General features: G+C 44.8%; 1 protein-coding gene across 2 annotated transcripts in view; it reads right to left on the reverse strand.

Annotated features, from left to right (window-relative positions):
- Positions 1 to 25,346, reverse strand: part of RHOBTB1 (Rho related BTB domain containing 1) — a 200,680-nt gene that overhangs the window by 90,993 nt on the left and 84,341 nt on the right. Inside the window, exon 1 of one of the 2 annotated variants that reach the window (XM_069101847.1) lies at positions 504 to 606. The exons of the other annotated variant lie outside the window; for it this stretch is intronic. The gene's annotated coding sequence lies outside the window, so the exon portion shown is untranslated. Of the gene's footprint in view, positions 1 to 503; positions 607 to 25,346 lie in introns of those variants that run through there. 2 annotated transcript variants of the gene reach the window in all.

Genomic DNA, 25,346 nt, shown 5'->3' on the forward strand with positions numbered 1-25,346 from the left:
GGGGGGCGCCGCTGTCACTTCCCTTTGTCTGCAGGGGCACGGTCATCGCCACCGCAGACAGCCCGGAGGGAGGGCGGCCGGGTACCGGGCAGCGGGGAAGCCGAGGCTGCTCCGGAAGTTTGGGACAATAGCGGACTCACAACACAGAACCTACCCTGGAGCCCGGGAGCCCGGGAGCCCGGGAGCCCTGGAGCCGGGGGCGGCGCTCGGTGGTCTGCGGCGGCGGCTCGGAGGGAGGGCCGGCTGGCCGGCTGGCAGGCAGGGGGCCGGGGGGGCGTGCGCTCTAGCAGCCACAGCTCGGGGCCCGGGGGCGCACGGGGCGCCGCGCGCTGCCGCCGCCCGCCAGCCGCTGCCCAACTTTGCACAAAGGCGGCGGCAGCAGCGGCAGCGGCAGCGGCATGGCACGCCCGCCCCTCCCCTGCCCGCCTGCCCGCCCGCCCGCCCGCCCGGCCGGCCGGCCCGCCGCGCACTGCTGGGGCGGCTGCTGCGGGGCACACGCTCACCCGCTCGCTCGACGCGCCCTGTCCTGTCCCGTCCTGTCCGGTCCCGAGGGGCTCCGGCCCGGCCCTGCTGCCCTCCCGCCCCGCCCGGGCGGCTGCGCGGACTGGGGGTGGGGAGGGGGCGGAGGAGGGGAGGGGGCGGAGCGGGAGGAGGAGGGAGTGGGCGGCGGCGGCCACGGCCACGGCTCCCACTGTGACGTGAGCAGCCTTCGTGGCTATTTATAGGCACGCATTGGATTTCATTCATGAAAATAGGGCCTAGTGGCCGGGCCTGGCCCGGGGCTGCGCGCGCGCACGCGAGGGGGCCGGGCCCGGGGGACGGAGCCCCCCCCCCCCAGCACCGACACGTGCCCCGAACTCCACGGCCCCCCAAGATCTCCGAGGCGGGTCCGACCTGCGGGCTCGGGGGACTGCCCCACCCCTCCCCTGGGGCCGGACTCTTGGTCTCCCTGCACAGTTCCACGTGGCCCCCGCCCCGAGGCCCGGCACAGAAAGTTCGCCCGCGGGCCCCCCCGCCCCCCATGCCGGCAGCGGGGGCCAAGCAGCTCCTTTTCATTTGGCTTCTGGTTTTTACTGCTTTTTTTGCAAAAGCGCTCTCCACCGCTGCCCAAGCTCCCCTATAGGGGCGGGCGGCAGGTATGGGGGGAGGGCTGGATGTGGGGCAGCCCATCTTCTTCCCACCCTCTCCTCGACCTCCCCAAACCTCCCACGTTCTGGCTCATGGGGAGGGCTCCTTGGTTGCGATTCTGAACCCATCTTTACTTCCCTGGGCCTTCTAACTCCCCATTTGTGAGAAGGGGAGATTTGTGGCCCATACATAAAGTCCCTTCCTCTTCAGAATCCCATTCAGTCCCAAGAAGAGCGTCCACATTAGGAATTCGAACGCAGGTTTTCTAACTTTCTGAACCTTTCTCATTTGATGCAAGGAGCTATACAAAAATATCAGACTTTGGCAGGTAACGTGTTAATTTTCCCAACAACTCAGGGCTCGTCATAGTGGAAAGGGTCATCTTCAGTGGCTAACCCCGTTCCTCCCTGAAGGCCATGGTACTGTTAGAGGCCCGCCAGTAAGATAGCCGAGGCCAAGGCCAGTCCCTTCTGTGACTTTTCTATCCCATACCCATGACACGCCTTGTGAAGCTTTGTTAGAAAGTACTGAGCACACAGAGCCCATGCTGATCAGGCAGTTCCAGTGTTGGCTTTGCACATCCGTTCTCCTAGGTCTCTGTAAAAGGCATTTTAAATGGGCAAGGAAGCCAAAAACAGATCATGCTAAATTAAAGAGAAGGTTGGCTTCTCTGGCTCTCTGTAGCCTTCTTCAAATTACCAAGCCACCGGAGGCTTGGGTTTCGTCATCTGTAAAATGAAGGGCCTCCTTGGGACTTGATCTGGGCTCCTCTGAGGTCTGATATTTCCAAGCCCTTTACAACCTGGACCCTTCCTACACCTTGGTAGACTTCTTGCATTTTACTCTACTTTCTGTAAGATCCAGGCACATTGGCCTACTGGTTGTTTCACAAAGAACATGGGCCCACATTTCTACACCCCCCCCCCTTCCTACCACAGAGACAGGGCCATTTCTTCATAGAAGGTGGTGCTTGAACCTCGAAGGAAACCAGGGATCCTCAGTTCAAGCACCACTTTCTGTGGAAAATCTTCTTGGATTCTCCAGGCACACTGTAACTTCCTCCTCAAAGCAATTTTGTATTTATTATATAAATATCTGTATCCCTGATTAGAATATCTCCTCTTCATGGCTTTACTTTTGTCTTTGTACCCCCAGAGCTTATGAGATACCACACACACACACACACACACACACACACACACACACACACACTCACATTATATCTGTTTTTGCTTGTCCTTTTCATTGCTTGTGAATTGGATTTAATTGAAGCAGAGTTTCACAAAGACATCAAGATCACTCTCTTCCTTAGTCATTGAAGTCCAGTGACAAAGACAAGTCAAGATAACTGGCAGTGGCCTGGGATGCTGTGGATGAACTTGGTGTCTTCAGCGTATGACCCAGCTCTAAGCACTCCACAGCAATACTTTAGCCGCCTGCATGGCCACTGGAACAAATGTTCTCATTCACCCCTGAGGGAAGTCTCTCTCTCTCTCTCTCTCTCTCTCTCTCTCTCTCTCTCTCTCTCTCTCTCTCTCTCTCTCTCTTTCTCTCTCTCTCTCTCTCTCTCTCTCTCTCTCTCTCTCTCTCTCTCTCTCTCTCTCTCTCTCTCTCTCTCTCTCTCTCTCTCTCTCTCTCTCTCTGTCTCTCCCTCTCTCTCTCAGGAATTTAATAACTTTCTTCTTTCTTGCTTCTTGTTTGGTATTCCCTGGTTCTATGACTTCAGTTCTAATTTGAAAGTGTATATATGTGTATCTTTGGGGGGTGGGGAGGTACATAAACAAATATTTACCAAATCTCCTATCTAATCAAATCCAGGAATCTTCCCTAACAACAAATGGGTAGCATTCATCCTAATCATGAAGACTTATAATGAGAGGGAATCCACAATTTCCTGAGGTCACTCCCATTCCACTTCAAACTGACAGCCACTTCTTGCCTGATATTATTCTACAAACTCTTCAACCTTTAGCTGCTCCTACACCTGCCCTCTCAGGCCTCCTACATCAGTGCTCTCAAGCCAGCACAGCAAGTATGAGTATTCTTGTTGCTAGCCATATAGATCATCATCAAGTCAGGGACATTATGGAACAAAGGATTGACTAGAGGGTTAATTTTTCTACTTGAAATTTTTGGTTCTTGCCTGTTCTCTTCTTCCTTTCATTGGCATCAGTATTCAATTCAACAAGTATTTAAAATTAAGCACTCTGTCTCTGTCTCTCTTTCTCTGCATGTATGTGCCCAGACACTGGATCTCAGAAGCACCAGAGTTACAAATATAAAGAATGAAACAATCCCTATTCATAAAGACAGGAACTTGGAGGGGAGTGTTGATGTTGATAAAACTTTGGGACCAACAAATCTCTTGTAAGTGTTTTTTTTGTTTGTTGTTGTTGTTTTAACAGATCTTCCCCTACTCCTGAAATGGGGGATTCAAAGGCAAAGGATACACGTTTAAGGGTTATGTGGGAACTAGAAGTGATTTCTAACCCTAAGTCAGAGATAATTATTTGGGACTTCAATACAAGGCCCCTAGAAATGGTAGGCTAGAAGACAGATTAATGTAACTGATTGCTGTTCTATATTCTAAAAAAACTTGACCTCTGGAGGCAAGAATCCTTTTGAAGGGGGAAAAGTTAAAATCTATCAGTTCCTAGGTTTTTCTCTCCTTATGAAAAATGAAAAGATGTGTTTTCCCCTAATCTAACACTGGGGGAACTACAGTATTCTCACTAAAACAGCTGATACAAAGTTTCTGTAAGAGACTCTGTAAGAGGAAAGTGAAACCTGAAAGCTGGACACACTGAAGATTTTGCTACATCCAAGCTACATACATGCCCCATGGAGAGCAACATTAGGCAAAGTAAGTTGTTAAGAGTCTCTGGGACCATCAGAACCCTGTTCAGAAAAGCGTCCTTGCCCTGTGCAACAAGTAAAAGAAACAGCCCCAGGGGGAGCCAGCAGCAGCCTATAGAGGGGGCGGTTGTTCCTTCAAGTATGTGCTTTTAGCCTATGTCCTTATGTCTCTATCTGCTTCTCTTCCCCACCCCCCATACAGTGGTTCGCATACCTTTTTTGGTCCTGAAATCATTCCCCTTTTGACTCTTTAAATAATGAGTGAAATTCTCTTTATTTTTGTGGGGTTAAATCTCTATTTCCTGTTTTAGAAATTAAAACCTCTTAGTATTGTTATTAAAAATGACTTTTACTTCAGAGCCCTCCCAGAAGGGTTTTGGGACGTGTGCAAGGGTCCCTACACCACAGTTTTAAGAACCAGTGTTAGACAAAACACACGCACACATGCACGCACACTCTCTCTCACACACTATCTCTGCATGGATGAAGAATGATCTTTCATATATGTGTTTCCTATATAGTATGGATATCCTTCAATGTATTTCCTAGGTTGGTCCACTCTTTCCATTGATGGAGTGTGATTTGTGGGAAAGTATATCCAGGCTGAAGAGGAATATCTGATTGGTATTTTTCTCTTGCTATGCACTGTTATATAATACTTCTGTTTCATATTAATTACCATTCTCTGTTAGACTACTAAAAGTAAATGTCTCGTCTGGGTAGTGATCTATGATTTTTGATGAGATGAAGTATATTTTATGGGAGCTCTCATTTGCAAAAAAGATGTTCTGAGTCCTTCTATTATATTCTAGACTACCATCAGACTCTTCTCTAAGATTTCTTTTCTCTAGGCTGAAACATTAGCCCTACCTTGTTTCACAGATTTAGAGGTAGAAGAAATCTCAGAAATCCTGAGGACCAGAGAGGTTAAAGAATTTGGCAAAAATGTCCGCAGGTTAGTAGTAAGAAACAGAAATTTGGATTTAAAATCCAGCATTCTTTTTCACTGTATATATATATCACTTTGGTGTGTCTTGGGGGGGAGGGGTTTATTTGTGTGGGTTGCTTGTAGTTTTGTTATTTTTCAGTGACCTCAAAATTTCTCAAAAAAAAATCCTTATTCTCCCCATTCCACCATCATTTAGTCTTTATCATCTAAGTAGAAAGTATTCCTTCATTGCCAGGCACTTCTAGGGAAGGAGGCAGGTTAGAGGCCCTGCCTTTTATCCTGTTCCTTCACCCCAAGAAGGGAGGCCAAGACAAACACATGTACCCACTTAAAACAATAATGGTACATCAGAATCTAACCTTACAAAACAGACTTATCGGGAAAGGGAAATGATTTATCAAAGATTCTTTGTTTCACCAAAGGAAGTCCCTTTGAAACATTGAGCTTCTCCCTTTTGGAGCACTTACGATTCAATTTGGGGAAAGATCTAGTTTAGAGACAGCCTTTCAGGAACATGTTTCATGAAAGGTGAAGGATATATATACCCCAGTGCCCAGTCTCCAGCCCTCCTGTTTACCAAGATCACAGGATCACTTCGCAGGCAGTTCAAATGTCTTCCACATGGCTTTTTGTGGGGTGGGAGGGTGCGGGGGGAGAGGGCTAGCAAGAGGAGAAACTCTTGAGTCAGGCATTTTAATCCTTGTTCTGACACTAAGCTGCTGTTTGGCCACGTGTTTCTTACTAAATCTTTCTGCCTCTGTTTCCTCGGCCGTAAATCAAAGAATGGCACTAGTAGAGGCCTTGCTTAATTAAGTATCAGGCATGCTATAAATAGCCAGAATCTGAATTCTTGTCCCAGGAAACTTTCCAACTAGTGAGTGGTATTCCCACTCTGTGATTTAACCTTTCCTTGCCCTGGGGGTAAAGGATTTTGGTCTTGCCAATCTACCAGGAGAACCTTTAGTCAAAACAAATAATTGAATTCCACAAATCAAGCTATTTCCTGTATAATCCATATTAGCTTACATTGTTTGTAGACTATAAGTTCCTTGAAGGCAGGAACTTTCTCACTTATGTATTTATCCCCAGCAGACCTAGTGAGACACACTTACTTGCTGACTGGTCTCCTACCTCCATGTGTCTGTATAATCTGTATCATGCCAAGAATGACTGCTTTTTTCCTTCCCTTCATCTTTTTACCTCAAGAGGACCCTCTTAATGAGTGACCTTTCCTGATTTGCCCATTGTTAGTATTTCTGCACCTGTTATTGTGTGTGTGTATTTGCATGAGTTGTTGTTGATTCATGGCAGTCATGTGCAACTCTTTGGGGTTTTCTTGGCAGAGATAATGGAGTGGTTGGCCATTTCTTTCTCCAATTCATTTTACAGATGAAGAAACTGAGGCAAACAGGGTTAAGTGACTTGGCCAGGGTCACACAAGCTAGTAAGTGTCTGAGGCCATATTTGAACTCAGGACAATGAGTTTTCCTGACTCCAGGCCCAGGATTCTATCCATTGTACCACCTGTGTGTATATGTATATGTATGTTTATGTGTATGTGTATGTATACACACATTTACATAAATGGACATAGTTGTTTTTGCTTTGCTTTCAAAGAGGACCAATGACATCATAGGATGATATCTTGACTTGTGTGTGAATTGGATTAAAGTAAAGCAGTTACACAAAGTCATCAGGCTCACTCTTTGAGAATCATTAAAGTCCAGTGGCCAGACAAAAGTCAAGATGATTGGCGATGGTGTGGCATGCAGTGGATGACCTTGGCATCTTCAATGTTTGACCAAGCTCTAAGTGCTCCACAGCACCTGTATCAGTTGCCTTAATGGCTGTTGGAACAAATTGTTCTCATCCACCCATTCAACTGGGGGAAGTCTTCACATGCTTTGAGGTAGACATTCTCCCCAACACACACACACACACACACACACACACACACACACACACACACATTGCACACAAAGATTACCTAATGAAGTTAAAGCAGAGAAGCAGAGAGTGTCCTAAGAACATCTGAGGTGGGAGAGGTCACTTTCAGTGAGTGTGAGGAGGGAAGCATAGTAGGGAAAGGGAAATTATGCTCTGGGATGGAGGAAGAAGATTAGAGGTGGCTGGAGGCTATTGCAGTCATGGGTGAAGGTGGGGGTGATCAGTCAAGAGTCACTCAAACAAGCACTTAGTAAGGGTTTCTAAATGTTAGGAATAGAACACAGGCATAAACTGCACTGTCTGTGAATATATGAAGGTGAATAGTAAGACTATATCAAGCAGAAAATGGGGCAGAAAAAGGGGAACAGTCTCAATAAAGCTGGAAACCAGACCTGAGAGGTGTGTGAAACACCTACAAATGAAGTTTTTCGTTCTTAGTTAATAGCGAACCAATGAAGATTTCCCAGACAGGGAGTGAGGGAGTAAGGGGGGCAGACAAGGGGAATTTACTTGATCAATGACTAGAGAACAATTAGCAGAGTATTACAATAACCTCAATGAGAGATAATGAAGACCTGAAGGTGGAGGGTGGCTGATGGATGGAGACAAGAGGACAGAAAGGATGGAAGCTATCCTGGAGAAAGGACTTCTTGTTCCCTGATCCAACAAGAGCCTAATGAGACAGTATAAATATCTGTGAATGGCACAACTTAGAGACACCTGTGTGTCACAAGGGAAGTGTGGTTACAGAGGAAAGCCTGGGCAGCTCGGAGGAGACACAGAATTCCTACTACATGTTCACTTCTTCACCAACACCCCCCCAATACCTCCACCATAATTCCTCTACCAATTGCATTATTCTTTCTTTCTAGGTAGTGACAAGTCTAAAGGACTTGAATTCTCAGTACTTTCTTCTAATATTGACTGGCAGTTGCACCCATTTCCCCACCTGTGAAAGGCAAATTCATTTCTTATGCTCTAAACAGTGGATATGGCCAAGGGAGAGCATGCCATAGATAATGTATTAATAATGAGTGCAGGGAGACCTGGGGTCAAATCTTACCCCCTGACACTTAATAGGAGCACCCAACTTCAGCTCAGAGCTGGTCACTCTCTAAGACACTGTAAATGTTACCTGGGTTATTGGCATCTCCAAGTTGGAAAGAGCACGGAGCTTAGAGGCAGAGAGCCTGAAGTCAGGCCTTGACTTCAGGCTGACACTATGTGTATGATCTGGGGTGATGATGGTGATGATGGCAATAGTATAGATAGATAGATGTATACATATATATATATATATAAAATACACACGCATATGTCCATGGTATACATATCACACATATACTACACTTTAGCTATACTATATAGTATGTATATGATTATATAAATATACATATACACCCACACATAGATACATATAAGTGTATATGTGTGTGTGTGTGTATATATATATATATATATATATACATATATATATATATAGTTAAAGTATAGTTCAATAATCAAAAATCAAACCTACTGTACCTTGCCCCCAACATAGTGAAGTCATTTTGTCCTCTTTGGGCACAAAGGGGAACATCCAAATCAATCTCTCTCTCCCTCTGTCTCTCTCTGTCTCTGTCTCTTTCTCTGACTCCCTCTTTCTGTCTGTCTCTTTCTCCCTCCCTCCATATGCCCACTATATACTAATGATATATTGTTATTATTTGTCATATTATATATACACTATGTATCACTAGTATATATTATTGCCTCATATATATATATGTATACATATATACACACATGGCACTTTAAAGTTTGCAGAGCCTTTTAAAACATAGTATGTCATCTGATCCTGTGAGGTAAGCGCTAAATGGAATGTCATTCCCATTTAAGATGTTAGTAAACTGAGCTTCCACAGATTCATGGTTTTCCTATTTCTAAGATGAGGGAGATTGGCCTAGCCTGACCACTGAGGTTCCTTCAAGTACTAGTCAATGATCCTATGGCCTCCTGGTTTTAAGTTATCTTTAAAGATTCGATCATTTTATTGGGCTCCTAAGATATGAGTCATAATTATCCATTAGTGATAATTTACTGTACATGGTCCTTCCCTGTATAAAGGTTCCTTTTAAAAAAATGACCTGCTCTTGCAGTGCTGCCAGATTAGGTTGCTAAGGCCCTAATGAGAGCTGATTTCCTTCCTGGGAGGCTGCACAGGACTTGGTCCCCAGAAGGAAGATAAATTCGGAGGCTTCATTTTAATTGGCACTGTGCCTTCCACAGTGGCTCCTTGCCTGGAAAGCCATTAAGGACTGCCTTCCCTTTTCAAGCATCTCGATGTGGTCCCTAGGCTTGTGGCCATAGAGTCATTCACTGTCTCCGTTAATATTTGGACAAAGTAGAATGTTTCAGAGGACATAAAACCACCATTGGTAAGCTTGCCAGCCCATGTGATTAGTTAAGTTTGGTAACAGCTCGTCACCCATGAGTGGTATCAGTAGTTAAACTACCTGGGATCAGTGATGAAAGAGCAGCTAATCTCTCTGCTTCAAGGCATTAGCCAGTGACTAGGGGAGGTCAGGGGCCCACTGCCACTTCACACTAGCCAGTAGACATCACTGGGAGTCAGCATTCTCTCCTGTCAGCATTAGCCAGGCTTGAAGTCATTTCAGTTTCTGGAACTCCAAGAATGATGATGAGAATAATGTCTCATCAATTCTTCTTCTGCAAGAACGCTCTCACCTTTCCATTTTGACTACCCCCCTCCCCCAAAGCTCTTCTCCTTAGGAGACTTCAGTGGCCTGTAGATTGGTTTTGTGGCTAGCTGGTTTCATTCTTTTCCAGGACATTGTCCACACAGTTGCCTGCACAGGACCCTGCCCCACTAATGCATTCCCCATGAGTCAAAGTACCCTCCACAATGCTTTCCACACACAGAATGCCATTTATTTCCTCCATGCTTTTGCACAGGTAGGGCCCTTGCCCCCTCTTCACCTTCTTCCTCCTTTCACCTCTGTCTCCCAGCATCCTCCAAGATTCAGTGCAGGAGTCACCTACTTCGAAAGGCTGATTGCTTCCGGTTCTTGCTGCTCCCTTATCCCCCAAATGCTTTGAATAACTTTGCATTTGCATATCTGTATATGTGGCATATTTTCCCAGTGGAACAGAAGCTTCTTGAAGTCAAGGACTCTTGTGTTTTTGTATTTATACCTACACTATCTGGTACATTTTATATGCCACAATGTCTGGTATTTAGTTAACACTTGAATGGAATTGAATGGAACCTGACAGAGAGAACTCTAAACCAAAATGGCATTAGGAAATGATGCCTGGGGGTCAGCTAGGTAGCACAGTGAAGAGTACCGGCCCTGGAGTCAGGAGGACCTGAGTTCAAATCTGGCCTCAGACACTTAACACTTACTAGCCGTGTGACCTTGGGCAAGTTGCTTAACTCCAATTGCCCTCCAAAAAGAAACAAACAAAAAATTGATGCCCAGTTTGCAAATTCTGAAACAGACGTTTCAGCAGCAAAGTGAGTGGAGATGAGTGTTGGATTTGGAGTTTAAGGGCCAGGGTTCAAGGCCTGGTCCTGCCATTTCCTACCATGGAAGTCTTGGTCAAGTAATCTGACCTCTCTGAGCTGCAGTTTCCACATCTAGAATAAAGTAAGAGGGGTGGGGAAGATGGCACTTTTCAAGTCCTCTCTGGCTCTAGACCTATGCTTTGTGAGCAATGATTTCTGGACCCAGGCAACATGCACAACAGAACTCTAGAGCATGGGGGGAGGTCAGGCATGACAAACAGAAGGGACCCTTCTGGATGCTCTGAGTGATGCATGGGGGATGAGGAATGACCAGGGCTGCCCAAGACTTTCCTTCCAGGGCTTGGCCTCAGAGTATGGACCTGGCAGCAATGGTGGCAGGTCCCGGCTTCAGGCTTGATGTCAGGAAGAACCTCCTAAGAAGGAGAGCTGGCCAAAGGCAGTGTGCCTTGGGAGGTAGCAGGTTCCTCACCACACCAGGCCGTTAAGCAGAGAGCGAACAAGGGCAAAGAATAACCAATGCAAAGGTTGGTGGTAACATTTCTTCCTTCAAGATGTCAAGATGAAGACTGGAGGGCCCCAAGAACATCGTATAAACCCCCTGCAAAGGACTTAAGTGAAGACATAGTCAAAAGGTGCATAGGTTTGGATGGGTTGTGATATGTGTCATTGCACAGAACATCCACAGATGATGACATCACATTATTTCAGGGGATTTCAATTTCCTTTGGAGTGAAACTCCTAGAAGACAGTAGCTATGAAGAATGAGTGCTAAGGCCAAAGGCTGAATGGCAATATCCTACTAGAGAGAATCTGAGGGACAAAGAGAGTGGTCACAAGAAAACATGCATGTTCTCCCCAACACCAGCATCAATACTCAAGGATATTTCTCGAGATTTTTTTTGAAAGTCCAGCTATAGAACAGAAGCAAAATGAAGAGCGGTGGGGAATCACAGACTCATGGTGATGGGAGTCTGTCCTGTATAGTAGAATGAAACCTGTACTAAGAGTTAGCAGACCTGGATTCTACTCCCAGTTCATCCACCAATTCGCCTGTGGGACTCCAGTCAATAGACAACCTGTCTTTATCTCATTTTTCTCAACTACAAAACAAATTGTTGTTGAGTCATTTCATTGGCATCTGACTCTCCATGACCCCATTTGGGGTTTTCTTGGCAAAGATACTGAAGCGGTTTGTCATTTCCTTTTCCAGCTCATTTTACAGATGCAGAACTGAGGCAAACAGGGTAAAGTGATTTGCCCAGGGTCATACAGCTAGTAAGTATCTGAGTCTGGATTTGAACTTGGTGCTATATTCACTGTATTCTAGATGTCCCAAATAGATAATATCTAAGAAGATAGCTAATTTCAGAACTTAGCAGAGTGTTATAAAAAATGGATGCTTAGAAAATGCTTTGGAATTAAATCTCTATGGTATCGTCTAGCTCTGCCAAGAATTTCAGTATGTATAAAGTTTACAACAAATAAATGTTGGAATGTCTTCTCCCTGACCCTTCTCCCATAAAAAAACAACAACCCTTTTCTCAATTTTTGCATAGAATCATAGAGTTTCACATTGAATGGGGGCACTTAGTAGTCATTGCGTTCAAAGCATTCTATCCACCATTTCTATCAGCAGACTCTTTGTATAGGAACTGTGATATATAGCCCCATAATATAGCCTAGCATACCCTGAGAATATGCTGTTTCTCCCCTTGGTATCTCTGCAAGGGCAAGATCTTGCCTTCTTTTCCCATTGGTGTCCATGACCCATTGTCCTGATATGAACATTGAGGGGCTTTCTGCTCTCTAGGAGTAGTATCCCTGAGGGTTAGCAGGATAATACCTTACCACTGATGAAGTTCACACATGAGTTATGCCTTTGGCTTTGGCCTTTAAAACCAAGGACTGTTAGGGGCGGCCAGGTAGCACAGCGAGTAGGAGCACTGGCTCCAGTGTCAGGATGACCTGGGGATCAAATCCAGGCTCAGACATTTAGCACCCACCCAGAAACACCTGGCCATGTAACCTTGAGCAAATTACTTAACCCCAATTGCTTTAAAACAAAAACAAAAACAAAACCAAGGACCACTGAGACAGAAATCCCTTTGAGTTTTCAGTCAGACCAAATGAAATCTCTTATATTTGGTCTTGTTATCCCAAGTGCTTGCAAAGGAGAAGAAGATCCTTTCCTTTTGTTTGGAAAACTTAGAAGTCAGATTCTGATATTCCCAAAGAAAACAGGAAGTGGGGAGGGGGTATGAGCCAAAGAGATTTTTAAGGAGATGTACCCCAAGATTTAACCATCTATGTAAGTCCAGAACTTTAGTAAACAAATGCCCAGGGCCTCGAGTTATGAGCTTATTAATTTTAACAGCTTTCTTTGGTCTAATCTCTATAACAAACTTATCAAGGATTTCACTGGTACATCCAAAATGCTCTAATGATATTTCTTAGGTTCTGATAAGCACTAAGTGAAAAACCTAATTTGCGTTGCTTCCATTGACCTTCTGCAGAATGTAATTAACGGGACAACCAGAGGCCCCTCGTGACTGGATTGCGTAGGGAGAATGTAATCAAATTGGATGTTTTTGTAAATAACATAAGGGTATGACGTCCACAGTCAGACATGAGGTCTTTGCCAGATGTAAATTGGTTATTCACATGAAGAAGAGCTGCCTTTGATAACCAGGGATTCAATGAGCTCAATTCACAATAAAATGAACAGTATTTGCAACTTAATAAAGTTTCCTGGAGTCATGTTAGTTAAAGCTCTCTGAGGGGTAGAGCTAATGTCCTGAATGAAATGCTGTACAGCTGCTCAGACAGGTAGCTCCCCTGCCCCACCCCCCCAATGATTCTGATACTGGGATCCAGGGGTGGGAGCTCCCATAATTACAGAGGCCTCTTTCTCTCCTTTTTGTTTTTTTTTCATTACCTTTCTCATGATGGAAAGAAGAAAGAGCCAAGAAAACAGGCATTGGGGCTGTGGGGAGGGTGCAGGGAGAAAGGGACATCAGATATCTTTAAGAAAAATGAAAGCCCGTGAAGATACACTTAATTCAGAGAAAATACAAGTAAATCCTTACGCAAATTATGTTACATTAATGTAAACTTCCTGAGAGCAAGGACCTTTTTTTGGTGTTGTTTTTGTAACCCCAGAACCTAGCACAATGATTGGTACATGGTTGGTGTTTTTTGAATAGACTTGAATCTGTTTAAATATTGTATCGCTCTTCAGGAGGATGTAAGCTTCTTGAGGACAGGGACTGTTTCCATTTTGTCTTTGTATTGACAATGCCTAACTGGCACCTTGTACATATTACGCGCTTAACAATGAGTTGAATTGCAAGCTGGCCCATACTGTAAAGGGTCCTGGTTGCCTTCTGGGGGAGTTGTCAGAGTTAATTTGGGTCAAGTACTTTCCTCCAACCTTTCCCCTTTAAAACCTAGAAAGTCTGTCCTACTGGCTAGCCAAGGCACACTCAAGCCTGAGTCAGTCAGTCAACAAATGCCTACTATGTGCCAAACACTGGGTGAAGTTCTGGGGATCCAAAGAAAGAAATAAAAAAGAGTTCCTGATCTTAAGGAGCTCAGCATCTACTTGGGGAGCCAACAGTTTGTGCAAAAGCAAGGAGGAAGTGAAGGGTATTTTGCATATGGAGAACATTGGGGAGGGCCATTTGACTACACTGTAGTGTGCATGAGGGGGAGCCTGGAAAGGTAGGCTGGAGTCAGGTGGGATGACTATAAGGACAAAAAGAACAGTTTGTATTCTATCCTTAGGGAGCCATTGAAACTTCTGGAGCAAGGGGATAACATGGCCAGACCCATGCAGGCAACTGTGTGTGGGGATGTTGTGATAGTAATGGCAATTAAAGATTCCCCTGTATTGGCTTGGTTTTCAAATTGATTGTGTTAAAACCCAGAGTTTGTTAATCCCACTTGTGGGATGGACTTGTTGATGTGAAAAGAAAGTCCTGAACTGGGAGGAGCTGGTGACGTAGATTTGGAGAGACAAGAGAGAGGCAGAAGATCTTTTTTTTGGAAGCAGCACCTCGGGGAGAGAGAGAGACTAAGAGAATTGCTGGTGGCCGCTTTGAATTGCCCTGGACTTTTGAGACCTGCCCCCTGAGCTGGCAAGGACTGAGGAGACATGGCTGTTTTGCTGGTACTTTGTCTGTCTGTTTTGATGTTACTTTGCCAGATTTGTCCACTGGTGAAAGACTGTCCTGTTGAAGAAGTCCTGGAACCTGGCATTTGGTTAAGAAGCCCTGAGACTGTCCTGCAGACAGAATGAATACTGTCCACTGGTGAAGGACAGTGCTGTTGTTGCAGGGGTCTGGGAGCCTTTCTGTTGGTTCAGAAGCCCTGAAGAAGGATTTTCTTGTTGTATGTTTACAGAAATCCTGGGAGAGGGCTTTGCTAATGTGTTCAGGGGTTCTAGGACTGTTCTACAGACAGAGGATAAATTCATGAAGGGACTGGCAATGTATCTTGTGGCTTTGCTAAGCCTTGTCTCCCCAGGAACTAAGATTGCTGAGAACTTGCCTCGTGTCAAGATGAAGAAAAGACCTCCATTTGGGTATTAAGTGCTGTGTTTAAACTTGATGTAACTCTGGGGTAGATTCAATTGTGATCTAGGGGTGGGGAACTTTTGACCTTATTGTGCTCTGTGATTGACAAATGAAGGTACTTTACCTATGTTTGGAAACTAATCTCCATTTGAGAAGAGGGGTTTTGTGGTGGACCAAATGAAGGTATAGCCTAGGGGTAGAGAAGTATTTAGAACAGGGACTTTGTAATTGATTGAATGATTTGAAGGTCCTGGGGTGGGGTAGTACTTGGAGATTATTTAATCATCCTTAGTAAATGCTGTATTTGGAATGATGTCATGTTTTGATCTTCTCTGTTCTTGGTTGGTCACTGAATAAAATGGAGAGCCCCTATGCTGGTATTCTGAACCTTGGGAAGTTGCCTTTGCTTGGCATTACATTACAGATGTATTGGAGAGGAGTAAAATTATCTAGAGAGGAAATTAGTAAGGAGACTAATGCAGTTCCCAAAGTAAGAGATGCTGCTGCTGCTGCTGCTACTGTTGCTGCTGCTGCTACTGTTGCTGCTGCTGCTGCTGCAGCTGCTGCTGCTTTGGGTTTTTGAGTGGGGTTGCACTAGGGTGGTGGCCAGGTGAAGAGTAGAAGGGGATGAATGTGAACAATCTTGTGGAGGAAGAATTGATTCAACTTTATTATCTTCATCATTCTTAGAGTTTTCAGGAACTAAACCAATCTGATCCTGGATAATGTTGACTAAATAATGATGGCTCTGGATAAGGATGATTCAAGGTCAAAGGTTGCCCACCCTGCTCCAGATAAAGGTGTGGAGATGGGACATTCCATAGTACACATTAAGGAAAAATCTTGAGCATTGTTTAAATTACAAAAAGGGTAGGGTGAGGGAGATATCACCCTACCTAAGTACAGGGTTAGAGTTAGTAATAGTCACTAGAGGAAATATTTCACTCAAAATGATGATCTCAGAGTTGGGAGGAACTTCTGCAACCATCTGTTAATTAACAAGCATTTATTAAGCACCTATTGTTGACAGGTCCTGGAGATACAAGGACAAAAGCTACACCAGTCTCGCCCTCCCGAGACCTTAAATTGTAACAGAGAAAACCACACGTTTATAGGGATGGAGGTAAATAGAGAAGAGACACAAATTAACTCTAAGGGGAGGGGAGGGCACTAGCCAATGAGGGTACCAGGAAAGGCCTCACACAGAAGGTGGCACTTGTGCTAAGTATCAGGGGTTCCAGGAGGCAGAAGTGAAGCGGGAGCACACAGCCAGTGCAAAGGTGTGGAGGTGGGAGATGGACTACTTCCATCTTTCCCAAGACTACTTAGATGAGTGTTTATCCAACCTGCCTTCTCCTCTGTGGTTGTCGATGCCCAGGATTTGGAGGGCTTCATTCCTCTAGTCATTAGTGAGAGCTGCTAATCCCAAGAGAGCACTGTGTTAGTTTTAGCTACCACTGGCTGAGGAAGAGCCCCCAAAATCTGGTAGCTGTCAGCTCCCGGGAGCCTTTGAGCTCCTCAGGCAATGTGTGCCAGAAATAGAGACTGGGCAGCAGCAACTTTGTAACTGGGCCCCGAGTTACCCAGGGGCCTCTGGAAGGCCACAAGGGACCCTTGCAGGGAAGCAGAAATGGGGAGTATTCTCACATTCTGATGGCATAAGTAGACTGCATTAGTCTACTTACTGATTTCCTCTCTAGTTGATTTTACTCCTCTCCAATACATCCCCAGCATGGTTGCCTGCATGGGTCTGGCCATGTTATTCCCTTGCTCCAGAAGTTTCAATAGTTCCCTATTACCTCAAGGATAGAATACAAACTGTTCTTTGGCCCTTATAGTCATCCCACCTGGCTCCAGCCCACCTTTCCAGGCTCCCCGTCGTGCATGCTACAACATAGTCAAACACCCTCCTCAATGTTCTCCATATACAAAATTCCCTTCACTCCCTCCTTGCTTTTGCACAGACAGTGCTCTCCCAGTCTTCAGTGCTCTCCCACTTTCCTCTCTGTCTCTTGGAACACTTCTACTTCTTCCGGTTCTTGCTGTCCTCTCATCCCCAAATTGTTTCCAATAACTTTGCCTTTGCATATCTGTATGTGCGTCCTTGGCAGCTAGGTGGTACATTAGGTATGCCACCTGGCCTGGAATTAGGAGGACCTGAGTTCAAATCCGGCCTCAGACACTTAATAGCTGTGTGACCTTGGGCAAGTTGCTTAACTTCACTTTGCCTTAGTTTCCTCATCTGGAGAAGGAAATGGCAAACGACTCCATTATCTTTGCCAAGCACAGCCCACATCAGGTCACAAAGAGTGGGATGTGACTGAAAAACAACAAAACAACAGCATGTGTCACATTTCCCAGTGGAGCAGAAACTCTGTGAAGTCAGGGGCTCTTTACTTTTTGTATTTATACCCATAGTATCTGGTACATTTTTTTTTTTTTTGCCTTTTTGGAGGGCAATTGGGGTTAAGTGACTTGCCCAAGGTCACAAGGCTAGTTTTTTTGTGTTAAGTGTCTGAGGTCGGATTTGAACTCAGGTCCTCCTGACTCCAGGGCCAATGCTCTATTCACTACACCTACCTAGCCGCCCCCTCTGGCACACTTTTTTATGCCACAATGTCTAGTGTGTAATTAATACTTGAATGGAATCTGATAGAACTCTAAACCATAGGTGGCGTTAGAAAATGATTCCCAGTTTGCAAATTCTGACATGAACATTTCAGCAACAAAGTAAGTGGAGATGAGTGCTGGATTTGGAGTTTAAGGGCCAGGGTTCAAGGCCTGGTCCTGCTATTTCCTACCATGGAAATCTTGGTCAACTAATCTGACCTCTATGAGCCTCAGTTTCCACATCTAGAATAAAGTAAGAGGGGTGGGGAAGATGGCACTTTTCAAGTCCTCTCTGGCTCTAGACCTATGCTCTGTGAGCAATGATTTCTGGACCCAGGCAACATGCACAACAGAACTCTAGAGCATGGGGGGAGGTCAGGCATGACAAACAGAAGGGACCCTTCTGGATGCTCTGAGTGATGCATGGGGGATGAGGAATGACCAGGGCTGCCCAAGACTTTCCTTCCAGGGCTTGGCCTCAGAGTATGGACCTGGCAGCAATGGTGGCAGGTCCCGGCTTCAGGCTTGATGTCAGGAAGAACTTCCTAAGAAGGAGAGCTAGCCAAAGGCAGTGCGCCTTGGGAGGTAGCGGGTTCCCTGTCCCAAGAGCTCTTTGAGGAGATGCTGCATAATCCCTCATCCAGTAGGTTCCAAAGAAAGAGGGGTTGTGTCCTGGTCAGACTTCACGGTCTCTTGGTTCACTTCCAATGTGGAGACTGACTCAGAAATCAGCACCTTCTTCTTTGTCAACACTTCCACCTTGGAAGGAGGTGGTGATGTGTAGTGAAAGCAGAGAGGAAGGAGAACTGGAAAATTCCCAGATTTAAGGAGTCACGGCTGAAGGAGACTGTGCTCCCTTTGCTCTAACATGGGATTGTGGGGCCCTGGGCTCGGATTTAGGACAGGCCTAAGAGGGAACAAATGACCAAGATCAGTTCCAATCTCCACTTCTTCCCTCTCCCCCCCAGCAGGCCTTTGCATTCTGCCTGTGGACCTCATCACTCACTTGAAATCACTGTCTCCAGTTACGAGGGATTTCTTGATTACCTGTCCTCAGTTCTCATCTAGCTTGCCTTATTTACTGCATATTTCCCCCTAGGTTTCCATGACATCACTCCCTCCTTGCTCACCTCCTTCCTGTTCCACCTCTCCTAGCCTCTCTGAAGGCTCCCCATTCACGATGTGCCCCCTAATTCTGGGTGTTCCCCAACACGGCTGGGCCTCTTCTCTCTATACTCTCATGGTAACCAGACCAGGTCCCATGATGTATTTATTAACTACTGTGTCTATACAGGTGATATCAGGCTTCCACATCACCAATTACTTGTTGCATATTTCAAACTGGATCTTCTGGAGACACCTTAACATCCCCCTTTCTAAAACTAGACTTAGGATCTTTCCCCCAAATCTTCTCTTCTTCCAAGCTTCCCCATTTCTGTCAAAGCCACTGCCATGCCTCCAGTTTCCCAGGTTCATGTCTCGGCATTATCTCGGAATCCACACTTTCCCTCACCACGTGGATCCATTCAACTGGCAGGCTGGTTCATTTCTCTATCTTCATGATGTCTCTCACATCTGAGCCCTTCCCTTCATGCACAAAAGCTCCTACTGAGGTTCATCCCCTCATCACTTCTCACTTTGATTCCAGCCACACTTTCCTACCTGGTCTCCCTGCCTCCAGGCTCTGGCCACTCCAATTCACCCTACACCTGCTGCCAAAGAAATTTTCCTTAAGTGCAGATTTGACCATGTGAGTCTCCTACTCAATAAACAGAATAAAACACTAGAATGAAACAAAAACTCTATTTAGCTTTTCTTCTTCTTTTTTGGAGGGGGGAAGGCAAGGCAATTGGGGTTAAGTGACTTGTCCAAGGTCACACAGCTAGTACGTGTCATGTGTCTGAGGCCAGATTTGAACTAAGGTCCTCCTGACTCTAGGAATGGGGGTCTATTCATTGTACCACTTAGCCGCCCCCTATTTAGCTCTTAATGTTCTCTGCATTTGCTCTTTGCAACCCGGCCTTATGCTACCTTTCCCTGCCTCACTGGATGCATTCTGTGAACCAGCCAAGCTGGATTTTTCTGTTTGTTTTAGTTGGGACACTTCATTTCCAATCTCCGTGCCTTTGTCTTAGCCATCCTTTGGGCCTGAAAAGCACTTCCTCCTCATCTTTCTGCTTCAGAGGCCTTCTCTTCCTTAAGATGAAGCACACACACTTATCTTCTTCATGAAACCTTTCCTGGAACCACCAACTGCTATGGCAGATTTTCTTCCTCATTAGACTTTTAGTTCGTCAGAAGGGATTGTTTCTTTCTCTCTCTCTCTCTCTCTCTCTTTTATCTGTATCCCTAGCACTAGGACAATGTCTGGCACATAGTAGGCCCTCAAGACTTGCTGACTAGGCTCTCTAATTGATGGAAGTGGCTCGCCTGAGGTCACGTGGCTATTCGAGCACAACTGGAATAATACAAATTCCAACTCAGCTCCCTTGCTCCTCCCATGATGCCTTCCTCAGGAGCCATGAAGAAAGGGTCATACGATCATAAATGCCAAGCTGGAAGGAGCCTTAGGCCCATCAAGTCCAAACAAGGTCCAGAGAAGTTACCTGTTCAATGTCATATGAGAAGAAGCAGCAAAATTAGACCTCATTTCATTGCACTCTGTAGATCAACCACTGAAACAAGTGCTAATTTGATTAAAAGGGGTTAATACAGACAGTGCTTCTGTGGTTAATAGAATTAACAACCTACTTAGTTCAGGGAATAAAAAGGTGAGCTCACTCTGACTGAGCTGAGAGCCTGGAAAGTTCCGCATTTCTGAGAGAGAGAAGTTGCTAGAAACTTGACTCGATTCAGTCTTTGACATAGGTAAGATAAGTAACCTCAAAGGCTTTCTGACTTTGTAAAGGCTATGTTTGAAAGGAAGATGGCTGGGCCCCAAGTTTCCCCCAAATTGGTCTCGTTGAACACAGATGGGCTTTCATTTCCTACATAAAACAAGGGGCTTTTGAGGTCCTTCTCCTTTAAACCTGAGCCCTGGGTCTCTCTTTGTAAGAGCTGAGGCCTGTGGATCCCTGCGCCAGAGATGGGGAAGAGCCCTCTTTGTGTTTCATGAAGCCTTGAACTATAGGATGACAATACGCTTTTGGGTCTCAAAGCAGATTGATAGGACTACAGAAATCTTCTCAGAACATGGTGATTAATAAAGGATCTTAACTCCTTCCCCTCTACCCCCACTCCAGGACCTGAAGATTTTTTAAAAGAATCTGCACCCCCTCCCATATAAATTTATTAGTAGAGTGGAATGTTTGCTAGGGTGCTGAATTAGTAGTCACTGTTAGAATGGGTTTGAACCCTGCCTTAGAGGCTTGCTATGCGACCCTGGTCAAGACCAGCAACTTCTTAGGGCCCTGAAGTGACTCTCTCAGATTATGACCAAAAGAGAAAGTGCTTATTTGCATTATTGGTAAAGGAAGGCTTTCCCCACTCTCTCAAGGAGTTCCTAGGTCCATTGAAATAATAGGTTTAGTCCAGGAAAAAACGGTATAGAGCACCTGCCTACAGGTCTGTTGTGGGAATCAAATTAGATAATGTATAGAAATTTACCAATCTTAAAGTGCTGTTGTACATGAGGCTTTTATCCAGCATTAGGACAGGGAGCCCGGATTTTTAGGTCCTTCTTTTAAAAAAATTAAAATAGATTTTTATTGATATTTTGAGGGTTTTTTAAACATCACTAGCATCTTTCTCAATGTTCCTTTTATCCCCCCACTAGAGAACCATCCCAGATAACAAATATTTTTTAAAAAGGGAAAAAATGGAGAAAGAAAAAAATGAGCAAGGCCAATCAATACATTGAAAAAGTCTGAAAAATATATGCACGGCCCCACACCCATGGTCTTCACACCACTGCAAAGCAGAGGGGGTGTCCTCTTATATCTCTTCCTTGGGGCTGTTTCTGTATGCTTAGAACCTAGCATTGTGCCTGGTGCCTCATAGGTGCTTAATCAATTCCTGTTCCATAGAATTAGGCAGGTGAGCTTGTTCTGAAAACTTTGATCCAGCTGGAGGAAATACCTGCCTTCTAGTTACAGGGAAGCAGTACCTGACCTAAGACCCTCCCAATCTATTAGCATGCAGAAAGAAAGGACAGGCAAGGGCCCATTCAGGGAAGGGCTCTGGCTCTTAAATTCAGGATCTTCAATCTGGAAGGCTCTTTGGCCAGCTGTGAGCAAAGGGTGATAGTGTCTGATAAGAGAGTTTGGCTTAACTATCTACCTAGGAAAAACAAAGTGGGTGAAAAATGCCTATTGTGTTCTATGGAGTTAGATGGACAACCTATCACAACTCAAAAGGATGAAGAATAAGTCCCTAAGTTGAATCAGAGGAGAGGGCAGGTTTCTGGGGTTGCCTTTTGGGAAATGGCAAAGTTTGTATATGGACAGCTGGGTGGTACAATGGAGTAAGGTTGACCTGAGTTCAAAAGCAGCTTCAGAAATTTACTAGCTTTGTAATCCTGAGCAGATCATTTGACCTCCAAGAGACTTAGTTTCCTCAGTGGAGAGAACACTCACACCTAGGCACAAAATGCCTCAGTCTCTTCAACTGTAAAATGAGGTAATGGAACAGGTCCCTTTCAGTTCTAAACCCTAGGATCCTAAGCTTTAAAAAATTACTTAGAGAGTGGCAACATGAGATAGTGGATAGAAAGCTGTCTGCAGAGACAAGATGACCTGGGTTCAGGTCCTGTCTGTAACTTTTAGCTAAGTGACTCTGAACAAGACAGTTAAATTCTCAGTACCCTGAGTAATTCTCTAAAGCTAGAAGTTGAGGATAAGGTCTGATAGTCCTTGGTAGAGGACTCCCAATGCAAAAGAAATAACAGATTTTGTAAATAAATAAACAACTGAATGAATGAATAAATGAATTAAAATGGTTACAATTAACCAACAAATGAGAGAATGTGCAAGAGATCCCTACACATTTAAAATCTGTATTTCCTTCTGAAATCTATTGATGGAGCTGAAATTATAAAGATGCCCTGATAGACAACCACACAGTGGTAATAGAACACAAAACCATAGAACCTTAGTCAGAAGGAACGTCCGACATAATCACTTCATCCAACCTGAGCAGGAATCAATGTGGTGTAAAACACCATGTCGGCCAAGTCCCAGGGATCATGGACTCAGGGCTAGAAGGGGTTCAGGTGACCAAGTTCTCTAGCCATGGGAACTGAGCACTTCCTGAAATATTCCCATTTCACCTGTGACCGGGTGACTGGATACTTCTGTTAGAGTTTTTGCTTCTCTTGAGCCTAAATCCATCTCTGTTCCCCCTCTGCCCAATGCTCTCACCACTCTGGGGCCAAGCAGAATAAATCTACTCCCTCTTTCATGGAGGTTCTTCAAATAATCGAAGGCAGCAACATGCTCTTGCCTTGACCTCACCCCAAACCAAGTCTTCTCTTCTTTAGCCTCGATATTTCCTTAAATGGAAAGGCTCCAGGCTTCTCTCGCTGTTGGCTCAGTTGTCCTTCAGCGTCTCCATTTGCTTCCTAAAATGCCGTGCCAAGAAATGGTTCCAGGACTCCTGATATGGCTGGACAAGGGCAAGGTGCCGAGAGCCTATCATTCCCATCTAAGGTCAACCAGCTTTTGTCAGGCACCACATTACGCTGCTGACTCAGGTTGGCTATGAAGTCCAGTGAAACCCTAGGGTTTTTCTGCAGGAATGAGAGTATGCTGTGCCTCCTCAATCACTTGTAAGTTCAGGTTTGTTTGTTTGTTTTAAATCTTTGTCCCCTAGTAAGCTTCATCACCGTGAGTTGGTTTCTAACTTCTGAGGGGCTTTTGGGATCCTGAGTTGGTCCCAGTAGCTGCAATGTCCAGGATGATATCATCAGCAAATTCAATAACTGATCTACTAGATAGTTGGACATTGGACAGGAAGTCCATCTATACAGGAAGATTTGAGTTCAAATGTGGCTTCTGTTACTATATCCCCCTGGGAAAGTCACTTAACTGCTGCCTACCTCAGTTTCCTCAGCTGTAAAATGGCAAGACTAAACCACCTACTCCCAGGGCTGTTGTGAGGATCAAACAAGGTAACATTGCTTAGCTCAGGGCCTGGCACATAGTAGGTACTTAGTAAATACTCTTATTCTCTTCCTTTCCCCATGTCATCAGTGTTTTCATTCAAGTCATTAATACTACACAAGTGACCACCAGAACATGGCCAAGGGATGTTCCACAGGGAATAATACTGTCCTTCAGGATAACACTGACCTGTTAACTGACTCTGGGTCCCTCTCTACATGAAGCCTTCTCTGATCTGCCCAGCTGCTAGAGTACACCCTCCCTTTGCATATATTCTGGGGGTCCTTACCCACCTAACTCTCACTGGTGATTCAAACCATTATACTAGTCTGGGCATGACCAAATCAGAATAAACTGCTGCTGCTGCTGCTGCCTCTGAGAGACCACTGCTATCCTTTGTAACTGCTCACAAGCCACTCGAACAAGGTATTTCAGAGTTTTGCCAGAAATGGATAGCAAACCTAAAAGCCAGTTTGAAGAATCTATTTCCTTCCACTTTTTGAGAATAAGGATTCCATTGGCCACCTCCCATCCCTCTCTGGCAGCTCTGCAATGATCACACGTGGGCTCAGCAGTCACAAACCTTCCAGTTCTCCGAGGTCCAGTGACCCAAATTCATTGAAGGCATTCTCTTTAAATAGAAAGTTTTATTGATAACTCGTAATTTCCACATCACAGTCCTTTCTGATATTCCTTTCCTTGATTTTACTCTCCCTTTGAACAACTGAATAAAACCAACAGTATGATTTTGTCTGCCACTGCAGTCCCCCACTTCCCTGCATTGTGTGTTATTTTAGTCATTTTTTCACTTATCTGGAGTTCCAAATTACTGCTAATCATATATTTCCTTGAAGCAATCCATTTTACAAGGTCAATGATATTCATACCACAGCTTGACATTTCTGATTTATGTAATAGGTATCAAAATGCACATGACAGCAATTATTAGTACTGTTATTGTTCTTTTCGTTTTACCTATGATGTCACTGATAGAGCAAACTCCTTCTTACCCATGCAGACTGGTGCCTCCTTTATGACTCATTATCTCTGAGAGTTGCTTTGGACATTGGGAGGTTCAGGTACTTGCCTGCCCAGGGTCATAAAGCCAGTATGTGTCAGATATGGAATTTGAACCCAGGTTCTGACTCCAGGGCCTGCTCTCTATCCAGTACACCAAGTGATCTTTCCTTGTCTGAGGAGCACACTGCTATGCCCCACTAGCACTATTTTCATAATGAATGTGTCTGGCAATAGTCATTTCACAGATTCACAGAATAGAGTCAGCAGCTATAAAAATGTCCAATTTACTTTTGGTGGATTTGTGAGCTTCCAATGTCTGCTGATGCAGATGGCCGTTAACTAAGAGTGTGATGTAAGCTGCCCTTATGGGATTCTCAATAATCAAACAGCTTGAACCTAAAGAAATGAACTCAGCTATAGTCTAAAGGAATTCATTGAACGAGTTGTGTTATTGCTTATTTTTTAAACTAACTCTAACTTCATTTTCCTTTCTGGGCTTTATCTGAGAGATAAACCAGCTTTTAAAAGTTTCTTAAGAAGATTTACTGCTGTCTGGAGAATAACAGCTGGTCCAGCTATCTGGAGTAACTAGACATATTAATAACTGTTTTAGTACCTGACTGAACTATGCCTCC

The sequence above is a fragment of the Petaurus breviceps genome, unplaced genomic scaffold, assembly GCF_028583685.1.
Source record: "Petaurus breviceps papuanus isolate PSGF00001 unplaced genomic scaffold, PetGlider_PUasm1.0 490, whole genome shotgun sequence".
NCBI classification, from domain to species: domain Eukaryota; kingdom Metazoa; phylum Chordata; class Mammalia; order Diprotodontia; family Petauridae; genus Petaurus; species Petaurus breviceps.